This window comes from Anser brachyrhynchus (assembly GCF_964034855.1).
Source record: "Anser brachyrhynchus genome assembly, chromosome: 1".
Taxonomy (NCBI): domain Eukaryota; kingdom Metazoa; phylum Chordata; class Aves; order Anseriformes; family Anatidae; genus Anser; species Anser brachyrhynchus.
The window spans coordinates 206,584,282-206,596,956 of NC_137694.1; the positions used below are offsets into that span (position 1 = coordinate 206,584,282).

A 12,675-nucleotide genomic window follows, 5' to 3' on the forward strand; every position below is an offset into this window, starting at 1 on the left:
ACAGATACATACATTTGCTATGTAAAGTATATTGTTAGTTTCTCAGCATGTTTCATCATGCTGGGTTAGAGTTAGGAAGGTTAATGAAATGTTTAAAGTGAATTTTCACATATAATTTTTTTGGTGTTGTAATGGATGAACCACAAATCCAAGAGCATGTTTGTGTAGGGTAGCCCATCAGTTGTTTTAATCCTATTTAATGCATAGAACATTATCGAGATGTTCTTACACAATTTGGAAAAGATTATGCTCTTTATAAATAGTCTTTTAAATGCATCCTTGAGATTTTCTTTTAAGGGTCTATTGCTGGAGTAGATCAGTAGAGTTTATGTCTCCCTGTGGTTGCTTCATTTTCCTCTAAAGGCCAGATTGGCTCAACTTGTTTTTAGGACTGAGAGTTTTGTGTCACCCCTGTTGGTTCAAAAATCAGTGGAGCTCAAGGGGTATGAATCTGGCATGTATAGCAAGCAGATAGCAGTCACAGTAGCAGGAGACACATAGAAAATACAGTATTTCTGCCTAGCTTCCCCCATTCGAGACATCCAGATCGATGCACTATGTAATGGGGATTTTGTCTCCATGCATTTCTTTGCAGAACTCCACGAGCAGTGGAATTCCTCGAATTTCATCAAAAGAACCCAAACCCAGATGCGGGCTGCTCCTGCTTGAGACGCCACAAGTGAAAACAGCTTTCTGCAGCTTCACAGACTGCAGCGAGAGAAGGATTGAAACCTGAGTTATTTGAACGCCATGAAATTACCCCCAAATGGAGCGGTGGATATGTTCGCAAGGACTTTTGCAAATAAACAAATAAAAATGTCACCACTTTCACACAGCGTGGCTGGAGAGGAACATGCCAAGATCAAATAGCAGCTGTACCCGCTGGAGCTGGAACTGAAACAATCTGATCCACTTCATTTGCTACTTAACAAACAAGAAGCTTGATTGATAAAAATGCTCTCGAGCCTTTCTAGCCCTGTGGTAGTTGCAAGATTGCTCCGAAGTAGCTTTGCAGGAGCAGGCTTTACTGGCGGAGTGTGGAGACCATTTGACTTTTTCTAAGCAGTGGGTTTGGCATCTGCTGAACAGATCAGAGTGTGCAGACACGAGGAATGGGACCAGCACTACAAGCCAAACACACAGTCCGAAAAAAACTCTGTGAGGCTGGATTTCAGTTTTCTTTCTGTCCTGCATTTAGAAGAAGCTGCCATTGTCACTGGGCTTGTCATTAGCACGGATGAGAAAGATATGGGGCAAGTCTTGGACCTCACTTCTGCTACTGTAACGCTAAAGTAATTCTGACTGTAGGGATGCTTTTCCATGGATGAGAACTTTTAGGCATTTACCCGTTTGTTTAGTCCCTTCAATAAACCCATTGATACCAACAGCAGCAAAGTATGGTCAGTATTTGCCAGTTATTAGCTAAGAAGACAAGACTGCAGTTTCAGGGGAATTTGCCCCACACAGCATCCCTGATCTTCTCACAGCAGAGCAATGTAGAAAGGCAAATGGCCTTGGTTTTAGCAATGTAAGAACCAGGGATCTGAGTTAGACATGGTTTCACTTGTGTATTTTTAGAGGCATCGCAACCCATTTACTTGGGAATTTGTTTGATGCTATCTTTTAAAAATCTGGAAATCAGCTTTTTCCTTTCTTCGTTTCAGCAGAGAATTGTGCCGCAGTTTCAGCTAAGTGAGTACAAGGCATGGCATCTTGAATGCTTTTCTTCAGAGCGCATGTCAGAAGCTGGAGTTAATGGATAGCAACAACAGAAAAAAATGAAAATTCTGTGCTTTAAAGAGTGGTCAAAACACTTTGTCTTGTTAAGTCTCTCTTTTTTTTTTATTTTTTATTTTGGTTACTTATATAAGGATTTTGCAAGTTCTCCAATCTCTTTCCCAGGATAAATGTAAAACAGACGAAGAGACAAACAACCCTCCTTTTATGTCTTCTGTGTTCATCACAAGGAAACAAAGAGTGACATAAGCCTCAACAGTATCCAGGTGACCTAGATTGTCGGCTGAGAAACACAATGCTTAAGGACCAAAACTTTTGCCAGCAAACTTGACCATTTGTAATTGCAAATGACCCAGCAACACCAGTAGGCAGAGCACTTGATATTATTATTTTTTTAAACATTATAACTGGATAAGCACAACAAGTCAGTGTGTGCCTTAGCAAAACTGGACGTCAGGAATCCGCTGACTTGGGAGGAAGATTGCGTTACATACGAAGGGAAAAACCTGTTCAACTAAACGGTTTCATTTGTACCTCGCAGCAAACTGGATTCCTTCAAAATCTCCTCAAGGGAGTGTGGCATCACGGAGCCTTTCATCAGGGGGCCCCAGCCTGGGCTCTGCTTCAGACTCCTTCAGAAGAACAGAGCAAACATCCTCCTTGCACCGAGCCGGATGTTTTCTGAAGGTGGAACAAGGTATCCACTGTACCTCAAAGGGGAGGAAGGATCACATAGCGCCAGCCGTAAATGTGGAGTTCCCAGTTTTCACAAGTTTTATTATTGCTACTTTTTTAAACCAGGAAGCTTTTCCATATCCCTGTTGGAGCTGTGAAGTTCTCTGGGTTTTCTCTGCTTTGCATCTACTGACATTCAAGCCCCGGGCTCTCCAACACAGTCATTATGTGCTGGGCATCTTGACAGAGAGAGTGGCTGGTAGAACATTTCACTCTCACAGCACCCCTGTGACAAGTACAGAAATGGCGTGCGTGGAAAAATATTTATCAGGAAGCATTTGGTGTATTTTTAGGTCCTCATTTAAAGCAATTTAGTGGCTGGAAAGCAAGGGAGAGGAGAGCAAGTTCCCTGCACGATGCCAGTAACTCCTCCGGAGACTCCGGTTTTGGAAGTCGGTGCTGACCAACGGCACAAAAACTTCTTGGGAGCTGTCAGCAGCTCCGATCGGGGCTGAAGCACCTTTCTTATGGCACCATGCTGCTGCTGCTGCTGCTATTTGCTTCCTTCAACTCACTGTCCTCTTGTTAGGCAATAGAGAAAAAGTCATTTCATGAACTTCTGATCACTTTTGATCGACTGCTTTTGATCGCTCTCTAACCAGATTTGTATTCCCATCATGGGGTTCTCCAGAATGACGGCACAAACCACGGAAAGGGTCTTTTTCTCGAGTAGACTTCATCCATTTCAAGAAGGAATCTCTGTAACACTCTGTCCCTTTTAAATAGCTCACATTCCTCCGGACTTTTCTGTCAGTGCTCTAAGGGTTTCGCATATTTTGCCTGTACATGCAGAAACACTTAGATGGAGATGTTGTTTTAAGCATTCTGGAAAATCTAATTTATTTCACTCGTGCCCAAGAGAGGAAAGGGCCCGATCAGCCCAAGGGATTAGTAAATGTGATTTGAAGTTTTTCACCTCCCGGTGACTCACTTCAAGACTGCAAGTTGTAATGAGTTCATGGCTGGCCAGAAGCATGCTAAAGAAATGTTTCACACTTGCAGCCCCATCTCCCTAGCTGGGAACATGTCACAAACCTCACACTGCCTAGCATTTTGGGGCACTCACAGGCATTTCCAAGCCAACTGACTGAAAACTAAAGGGTAGGGAGTTGACCTACCTCTTTGCCTTTAGAGGATATGTCTCAAGGACAGGAGAAACTCACCCTGCAGTCCTCTGTGTTCAGTCTATTGCGTTGATAATGAAAGTTGTTTTCTTTTTTACATAGTCAGATTGCGCTTCCCATAAACTCATGTTTACTGAATAATGTGTTTTTCTGGGTGTGATTAAAAACAAGAACTGCACAGGCAGCAACAATGCAAATTTTAGCATCTCCTCCATCCCACATGTGCCAGTCTTTATCTGGAGGGACAAGCTCTCAGGGAAAGAAGGTAATTTCCTTAATACACTGGCTGAATATTGGCTTCTCTGCTAAGCTGCTAATGTGTCCTGGAATAATGATAATGTTACCTAACTGCTAGCAGTGAGACATGATTCCCTTTGTAGAAGCTGAAAATGTTAATTAAATTTTTTTAAGTGCGTGCCTACTTTAAACTTCTGCTATCTACTGTAGAGGGAATGCAAGTACCAAACTCAGCACTGTGAATTACATTCCCTGAGCTAAGCACTTATTTCTTAAGCTACGAGGAGTATCATAACATGAAAATACCTTCCTAGACATGGACCATAACCCAGAGACACTGAAGTCAATATGAATCTTCCCATGGAGTTCAGTGTGAGTTATACTAGAAGAAAATGATGAAGTTTGGTTCTTTTGGAAGAGTAACCAAGTGGACCAGTAGAATGGGAAAGACACTCGATAATAACTGTGATTATTAGAAGTCCGTTAAGAGCTTGGGTCCTTTTTCTCAGAAGGTGATGATCAAGGTTCTTACGTCTGCACAAGACGTCTGCGGCAATGAAATGAAGCTACAAAAAGAACAGAAGTGATGTCCTGAACCAAATTAGGGCAGTTTCCCAAGCAGACCCAATCATCAGCTTGAAATGCTCTGCAGAACTGGTATGAAAAGGAGAGAACAGACCAAGAAGCGCTGATAAAGAACAGACTCTTGGCTCAGCTGGCTTCAGAAGATAATCATGAGCTTTCTGGAAGCCAATTTAAGTGCCATGCCAGAGCACAGCCTAATTTCTCTGTTAAGCCCTTTGCCAGGAAATAAACTATTTCATTCAAGTGGTTATTGCATTAAGCAGAAATGACTAAGGCTGAGATTCTGAGAGCCAGCTCACTGCTGAATGCTACCTCACTTGACAAGCAGACCTTAAATAACTAGAAAAACATTTTGAAAGTGAGCTTTTAATTCACATATATTTTTAGCTGGGCCTCCTGCTAACCCCTAGATATCTTGTTTCTTATCAGAATGAGTTAAAGCTTCATGTAGCATAAGATAGAGGAAAGCTGAACTGCTACAGCACATGGCTTTATTTACTGAGTAGGATGAAATAGGTGAGAAACTGGTGATGCTGTCTGGGAAGTGGCTTCCCTTCTCTGCACAGAGCAATGCCCAAGTGTGGTAGTAGGCAGAATCTGTTAAAAAATACAAAACGTCGAATGTACTCACAAATACTTTAATGAGTTTGTCTTACTCTGGCTTCTGCAATCAGAATTTTTTGCAAATATTTGGATGACAACCAGATTTTTTTCAGAAGAATGGCATTTCATTGTTCTGCTTTAAAAATTTCCGTCATTCAATTAGGGAGCTGAAACAATGTCTTGGACAAAAATGACATGTTCGCTGCAAAGCAAACAAAAAACAAACACAAGCCCAGTGGTTTTTTCCATTAAAATAGCTATCTTTCTCCAGCTGGCTATCCCAGTATAAATCCTAATGGAGGCAAGGCACGGCAGTTTCTAACTCGAAACTCAAGGTTAAATGAAGCTGGAGGAGGAAAGCTGATCCAGGTACCTCCAAGTGGAGAACAGACCCCTTCTGCAGTGAAAACAAAGCCCCAAGCAATCAACCGCACGACATGAGTAATGCATAGTAAAGTTGTAAACAAATGATTCACAAATAAGCCATAGGCTGAGAATTATTCATCGATTTCCTCACTGGATTCTGACACACGCCACGTTTTTGACAAGACTTTCTAACCAAAAAAGGTATCCTATTTGTGGCACGTTTTTACCCAGAACTGTAGTGTGTCTGGAAAGAACTGGGTTGCTCTGAATACCTTCCTTTGAATGAAACACGAGGCCTTGACCATTTTTGTTAATCACTGTGATCACAGCACTTTTCGCCGAAGTAGGGTGTTAACCTCTGAGACGTGGCTCCGTTCCAGCTCAGATGTTTTTCTTTCTTCCTGCATTTTCTCTGTAGTTTCAGTGGGATGACGTATTCCTCACTTCCCTTCCTTTGTGTAATCCTGGTGGCACAGAATGGGAAAGGCTGCTGGGTTTCCCACCACAGATATTGCCTGCTGCTGAAATGCAAGTAGAGGGGGCTGGCTGTGCAAAAAGAACCACATCCGTACTCTTTAATGCATTCAAGAGAACCTGCATATCTCCGAGGCAGACTTTGCCCATGGTGTTAAGCATGCTGGTGTTCTCGTTAATAGTATCGCAGAAATGGGGAGCGTTGTTATCCTAAAGACTGTGAGTTGTCCATTCCTCATCTGGAAAACAAGGGTTCTTTGCTTCATGCCTAGAAAGTCAGACCATGATTAGCTATGAAATTCCAAGTTTAAAAAAAAAAAAAAGAAAAAGAAAGAAAACTCCAAAACAAGCAATTTGACCTGTAGGTGGTCTGTCTGTACGATACATGAAAGAAGGCTCAAAGCACTAAAAAGCAGTCTGCTCTGCTTCTCTCTTTTACTTAAAACTTCTGCTTGAGTATAAAAATCTTTAAAACCTTCCTCTACCATGATGTCATGCCATCAAGTGGTGCCTTTCTCAGGTAAAGACTTATTTCTCATATATTCTCACAGCACTATACTAAGATGGAAGGCTACTTCTCTTTTCTCTAGGCAGAAATCTGAGACATGGGCAAATTAAAGGCTTCTCCAAAAGGTCTCTGAAAGGTCTGGGCTAGCAATCTTCCACCGGACCACCAGCTACCTCCTAACACAGGTACGTATCTTGGCCTGGAATGAGTTTACCTGATATTTCAGCCTCTCTCAGCTTGGAGGGGAAGGATGAAGAACCACTCAAGGTACTTTTCAGAGCCTAGGAAGCCTTTCAGTAAAACCAGGGCAAAGTCAGGCTTGATATTGCTAATATTTCACGGGAAATCCACCTCATCCCAAGATCTTATTTCTTCACTCGAGTTTTATAACCTGTAAGGATTTCTCTGTGTACTATAAAGAGAGACACAGCCCTCACTCCTTGAGGATAACTTCTAAATCTGCTCCAAAAAGGTACCAAGGCAATACCCCTGGGTCCAAAGGCTCCAGACTTTTGAACAACCCAGATCTGACATTTGTGGCTCAGGTCCATCCCTGCTCCAAAGGCCAGAAAGCCATTCCCCTTCCACCGGTGTAATTTTAATTTTAAAAGCAGTTCTCCTGGCAGGCTGCTCTACCCTCGGCCGATTACGCAAAGTAAACTATTGACATATGCAGACCAGTTGAGGCCATTTTCTCCGTTAAATTCAAACCTTGTTTTAAAAGTGCAGTTTTAACATGTTGTTCTTTCTGAAATATTCCACAATATGTGCTTTCACGTTTGGTTATATAACATTACATTCTTTTATAATAATAAAGCACAGTGTATTTTGGAATTGTTCGCAGACTGAAGCTGTTTAGCAAATGGGACACATCCAGATGTGAAAACGTTCTGTGGCTTGGCTAGACATGTTACTAAAACTTTGAGTCAGACGTCCAAATGACGCTCAGGATGAATTTAGATTTCCTTTCTGAAAGGGACCTAGTGCTTTCCTAGTACGCTCAGAGGGAATCAGGGGTTCCTGTTTCTGATGCTGGGGCTCTGCACTTTAACACAACTTATCATGCATTTTGACCTGAATGTTAATTCAGTAATATCTTAATATCTTAATAGTGTTCTTAATAGTGTTAAATATCTTAAAAGTGCTCATGAACTTCATTTGGGTACTTACATAGCCTGCTAATGACCTCCACGGAGGACAACACATCATCAAATAATAAAGTTGCGTTGAACCCGATGTCTTCAAGCTTCAGACTAGGGCAGAGGTGACGGGTGAGAACGTGGAAAGAAAACTCTGCTCAGCAGTTTTAGATGTATGGGCCAATTCCTATGACTTTTCCACATCTGTAGGAGGGTAACACAAGCAATAAGGGAATCTGCTGTTCTAACAGAATAAATAAAATCATTTCTAAGTACGTGGGGTTCTATTTCAAGAAGCTCCTGAGAGGATGTGACCTAGGCAGGGTCCCCTGCTGGGTGAAGATGGGCAACCAGCAAGAAGAGATTTTAGCAGGGGACACCTTTGGCCATAGGAAGGCCTTTTTATGCCCCTGGGGGAACAGAAGACAGCTCAGGCCAAAGCTGTGGTCTACATCTCTAAACAGCCGTCTGAGAGCACTTACAGAGCTTTGCCAAGGGTGTGAGATCATTGGCAGGAGCCTTGGCACGGAGGATCTCTCGTCCAGCTGCCACCCCTTTTCTCCTGCATTTTCGTATGTGGCTGTTCCCCGTGCAGCTATGTCACCTGCTCGTTTGGTTATTAGGATGTTCATTCACTCTGGCCTTGTGCTATCTGCAAATTTAGACTTAAGACACCCCAGAGAGACTTCAAAGGAGTTGTATATATTAGTCCTGTATTGTCTTTGCATAAGGAGAAATGTTCTGGACTTCAGGAATTTCACAACAGCTCCAAGCTCTGAGTCCCGGCCCTCATTGCTCCTGTTCTTCCCTGAATCACCTCCCCGACACCTGATTTATCTAGGGCCTGGGGAAGTGAGGACTAAAGGGTCTCCACTAGGACCGAATAATCTGCTTCAGTTGGCTTACTCCAACCTCAGATTCTGGTCTGAATCAGTCAGGACCTGTCCCATTAATTCAGCAGCGTTTCCGCTGGTATGAAACAATGGGTCTATGTCAACAGCGTGCTGGTCTGGGTTTCCATCACGCTGAAATCAGAGCAGTCACAATGTCACCGCCCTGCAGAAGCACAGTGGTGAGTTCATCCACAATAGATATTTTAAATTTGAATTTTTTTTTTTTTTTCTGAGCTGATTTTGATGGAAAACTCTGGGCTGGCTGCCTTTGAGGTTGCTATTTTTTTGTTGTTGTTTGTTGTTCTGCTTCCTGGTTGTTATTAATGATATCCCATCATTATCCAAATACTTTCTAACCACAGGAATTAGCACAGCTACAAACTCTCTCTTTCTCTCTCTCTTTTTTGTATTTCTCCCCTTCCCCAGCAAATAACGAATTGCTGTTTATTTGTAGGGGCCAAAAGTCACAAACTGCTTTCATCCTTTCCCTGCAAATAGGCACAGTTCGGTGATTTGCCACACAACCGAAAACTTTAGGTTTACTGCTTCACACTATTTATTGTTTCATTTATTCACACAATTCTTACTTACTCATTCAGAGGATTAATCCCGGTACAATTCAGTTTATTGCGCTGGTGAGGTTCTAACACAAATGTTGAGCTTTGGCTTTCTTTATCAAAGTTACCGCCTTAAAAACATGCTTATCTTCAACTAGCCTTCATCCACAGCTGCGAGATATCTGGGTGGGAAATGAGAGACAACTTAAAATTGCATGCCAGATCTGCTTTATTTGCAGATGTGCAATGTGCACAGAATGGCCACCTGTCCTTACTAGCCATAAAGGAAATATATATTAATGTCTGCACTGAGCTTTGCAACGATTTCAAAAAGTTTTCTTTTTGAAGAAGAAAAAAAAAAAAAAAAAGCACTGGACATTTCATGCACTTATATGGTATTTTGTGGACTTGGTACTTTAGAGCCAAAGGAAATGTCCATGTCCAAGAGAGCTTGCTGGATGTGCAGGCAGTATTCTTGGAACTGGGTTAAACTGTAATCATCAGGGAAATCACATTGTTGCTTTCCTTATGCTAGCATATCCAATGTGAAAAGCAGTGCGAGCTTCCATCCAGCGTAGGAACTTCTCCATTCTTTCTGGAAGCAACAATTTCATTCCTGGTGGATCAGTGAGCAGCACACACACACACAAACATGCAGGGCTTTGCTCTCTTCACACTTTATCTCTGGGAAGTCTCACATTCACTTGGATATTAATTTACCAGTTCTGTGCTGGGGTCTTACGGTTCTCCTCCAGATCTGCCTCAAGGGCTGGGAATAATCCCACCTCATGCTAGGCATGCATAGCATAGGTGTCTGCAGCTAAACTAGACACCTGGCGTGCCGTTTGTAGTCAGCGGGGAGACACCGGCGTTTTTAGGGACCAAAGTTAGGGACCTTTTTCTTCAGAACTGGCCTCTCTTAGATATTTAACTTGGATTAAATAGATTGCACCCTAAAATCCACTTAATAGCTCTCCATTGTCTACAAAGGAGCTTGGGTCATTGACTCAGATAGACATAGATGCTTTAGGGATGTCCGAATCCTACCCCTTCTGTCCAAAGTAAAGTCTCAGCCTGGTTTGACATCCTTTCTGGTTGTGCAGTGGGTTTATACTCCATCAGACTAAGGGAGACATGTCAGCTCAAACCTCACTCAAACCTCGCTCAAACCTGCTTATCCCTTTCTCAGTCACCGTGTCCTGCACCAAGATCACGCCTGCCAGTCAGACCCATACGCTAGGTACCAGTTTTGACCTCTCTGACCTCTTCTGAATTCCTTTAAATACAGACTGTCACAACTGTTTAGGTTCCTCTAGGATAAAGCTTTTCCTATGCGTCTCCATGGACAAAAATTTTTTTGCAAGCCTTAGGTCTTCTCCGTGAGCAAGCTGTAGAAATTGTCTCCAATCAAACTACTTACGAATAGAAAACTCATTGATGACTTTAACCGGAATATGGGTAACATAATTACACGGTTAATATGTACAATCCATATATGTATGGCCACACTATTTTATGTCTTCCCCTTCTGTGTTCCTCAAATCTCACCTTCGCTGATGTCCACAGCTTTTCTTTCCCATCTCTTCCTATCATCCGCATTTAGAGAGCACTTCTTGCTTCTGTCTCTCACCCCTTTTGCCACATTTTCTGAAAAACTCTTCCCATTAAATATCTATCAGCCAAGTTCATTGTTCTTCAGATTCCTCCTCTAAGCTCGCCTTGGCCCTGATGCCTAGAAATACTTGGCAATACACGCTGGCTTGCTGACTAATGCAGTTGCATTGTTTCCTCTCTCTTCATATAGGTCTGTTGTCTTCTGCCTTGGATTTAGGTTGGAAAACTATTTATCCATGTATATATAGCACTGAGCTCAATTGCTCCTGAGCCACCATAGTACAATGAGTAAACAACAACAATTAGATAAACAGATTTTGAAAACTCAGGGGTAAGTAGCTTTTCACAAAAATCTTTCCGGTGGAGAGTTCCCCCGTCCTTTTTCACTAACACCGTGCTCCTTTTGTTACACATTCCTCGTTCTTCTGGTTTTGATTCCTTCATGCTTCAAGTTGAAAAACTTCAGCTAGGTTCTGAAGCCAACATACGGTCGCAAGCATGTGCTTTTCTTTTTAAAATTCTTTCATTTTCTTTGTGTCAGTAAATGGCCACGTTTTAGGAAAAAAAAGGTCACCACCTTTTTTAAGGGTGCTCGAGGGAGGCAGAAAACTTCCAGGCTGTAACAGGTTTCTACCATCTGTTGCTCCGACAGAATGGGTTACACTGCAAGCAGGTATTGGTGAGATGGGGTTTACTGGTAAGGTCTTTTATTAGATCTGCTGGTATAGCTTGAAAAATTAGGCAGCTTTCCAAAATATAAGCCCTTCTGATGTCCCGAATATGTCCAAAATAGAATGTATATAAAATGCATAGTCTAATATAGCTTATGCTGCATTAATAAGCAAAAAAAAAAAAAATCCAACAGATAAAATACACCAAAAAAGAGGAAGTATACAGCCAAAACCTGAGATACATTTGGTCTAGAAAGAATACAGTCAGTAAGTGCTACATCAATAATCTAAGGATTATTTTTACCAAAAGATGCTCTTCTACTAAAGTAGATAAAGTCATTGAAATAGGTATTTAAACTTCTCCTAAGGAAATGCTTCAGATCAGAAAGAAAACCTCCTCTGATTATGGATTAGTGAGAAAACACCACCCTAGCCTGGAAGCCATGCAGAGCAGTTACAGCTATGATTACAGCCTAAATAAATATTCTAGTTTGAAGAAATCCTTCAAGGCCTCTTATCCTACCCCAAAACAAACCTCCACTTCTCTTCATTTGAAATTAAGGTGTCATCTACAGAGACGCAGTTTCTTCAGGTCTTCTGTTTTGTCTGGTGTCTTATTTCTTTTTTTATCTCCGGTGAAATCTAGGTGAGGAGATCATAGGTGGAAGACTCAAACCTCTGCAAGGCAGTAATTAATAATAATGCAAATTTTAGGGCCACAAAGGTGATATGGGGCCTGGAGCATCTTCCCTATGAGGAAAAGCTGAGAGACCTGGGTCTGTTCAGCCTGGAGAAGAGAAGACTGAGAGGGGATCTCATCAATGTGTATAAATACCTGAGGTGTGGGAGACAGAGGGATTTGGCCAACCTCTTTTCAGTGGTTTGTGGGGACAGGACAAGGCGTAATGGCCACAAGATGGAGCCCAGGAAGTTCCGCACCAACATGCGAAAGGACTTCTTCACGGTGAGGGTGATGGAGCACTGGAACAGGCTGCCCAGGGAGGTTGTGGAGTCTCCTTCTCTGGAGATATAAAAGGCCCGTCTGGACACCTACCTGGGCAACCTGCTCTAGGGAACCTGCTTTGGCAGGGGGGTTGGACCTGAAGATCTTTTGAGGTCCCTTCCAACCCCTTCAATTCTGTGATTCTGTGACTCTGTGAAACAGCTTTTTTTGAGAGGCAAGAACTAAGAGCTTGTTTTTCCCCAAATGTTCATCAGGAACAGAAATCCTTACAAGCTGCACCTCCAGTGAAGTGAAATCAGTCAGCGTTCCCACTGGCCTCTGCCTAGCCTTTTGGAGGCCACCCCAACAGCGCTGCCTCAACAGCTCTTGCGTGCCCGGTTCCTCTGGATAACTGCTCTCTGCTCTCCGCTGGGGAATGCCGTTGGTCTGGCACGACGCCCGAAAGCTTTTGCAGATGGTCGGGAATGT

The 12,675-nt window shown here is 42.5% G+C and overlaps 1 long non-coding RNA gene across 1 annotated transcript in view; it reads right to left on the reverse strand.

Annotated features, from left to right (window-relative positions):
• Positions 1 to 4,828: 4,828 nt before the first annotated feature.
• LOC308189465 overlaps positions 4,829 to 12,675 on the reverse strand; it is a 30,322-nt gene continuing 22,475 nt past the window's right edge. The window contains exons 2-4 of the long non-coding RNA XR_013946373.1: positions 8,993 to 9,140; positions 7,540 to 7,712; positions 4,829 to 6,129 (exon numbers count right to left, since the gene is read on the reverse strand). This is a non-coding gene — a long non-coding RNA (uncharacterized lncRNA). The remainder of the gene's footprint in view (positions 6,130 to 7,539; positions 7,713 to 8,992; positions 9,141 to 12,675) is intronic.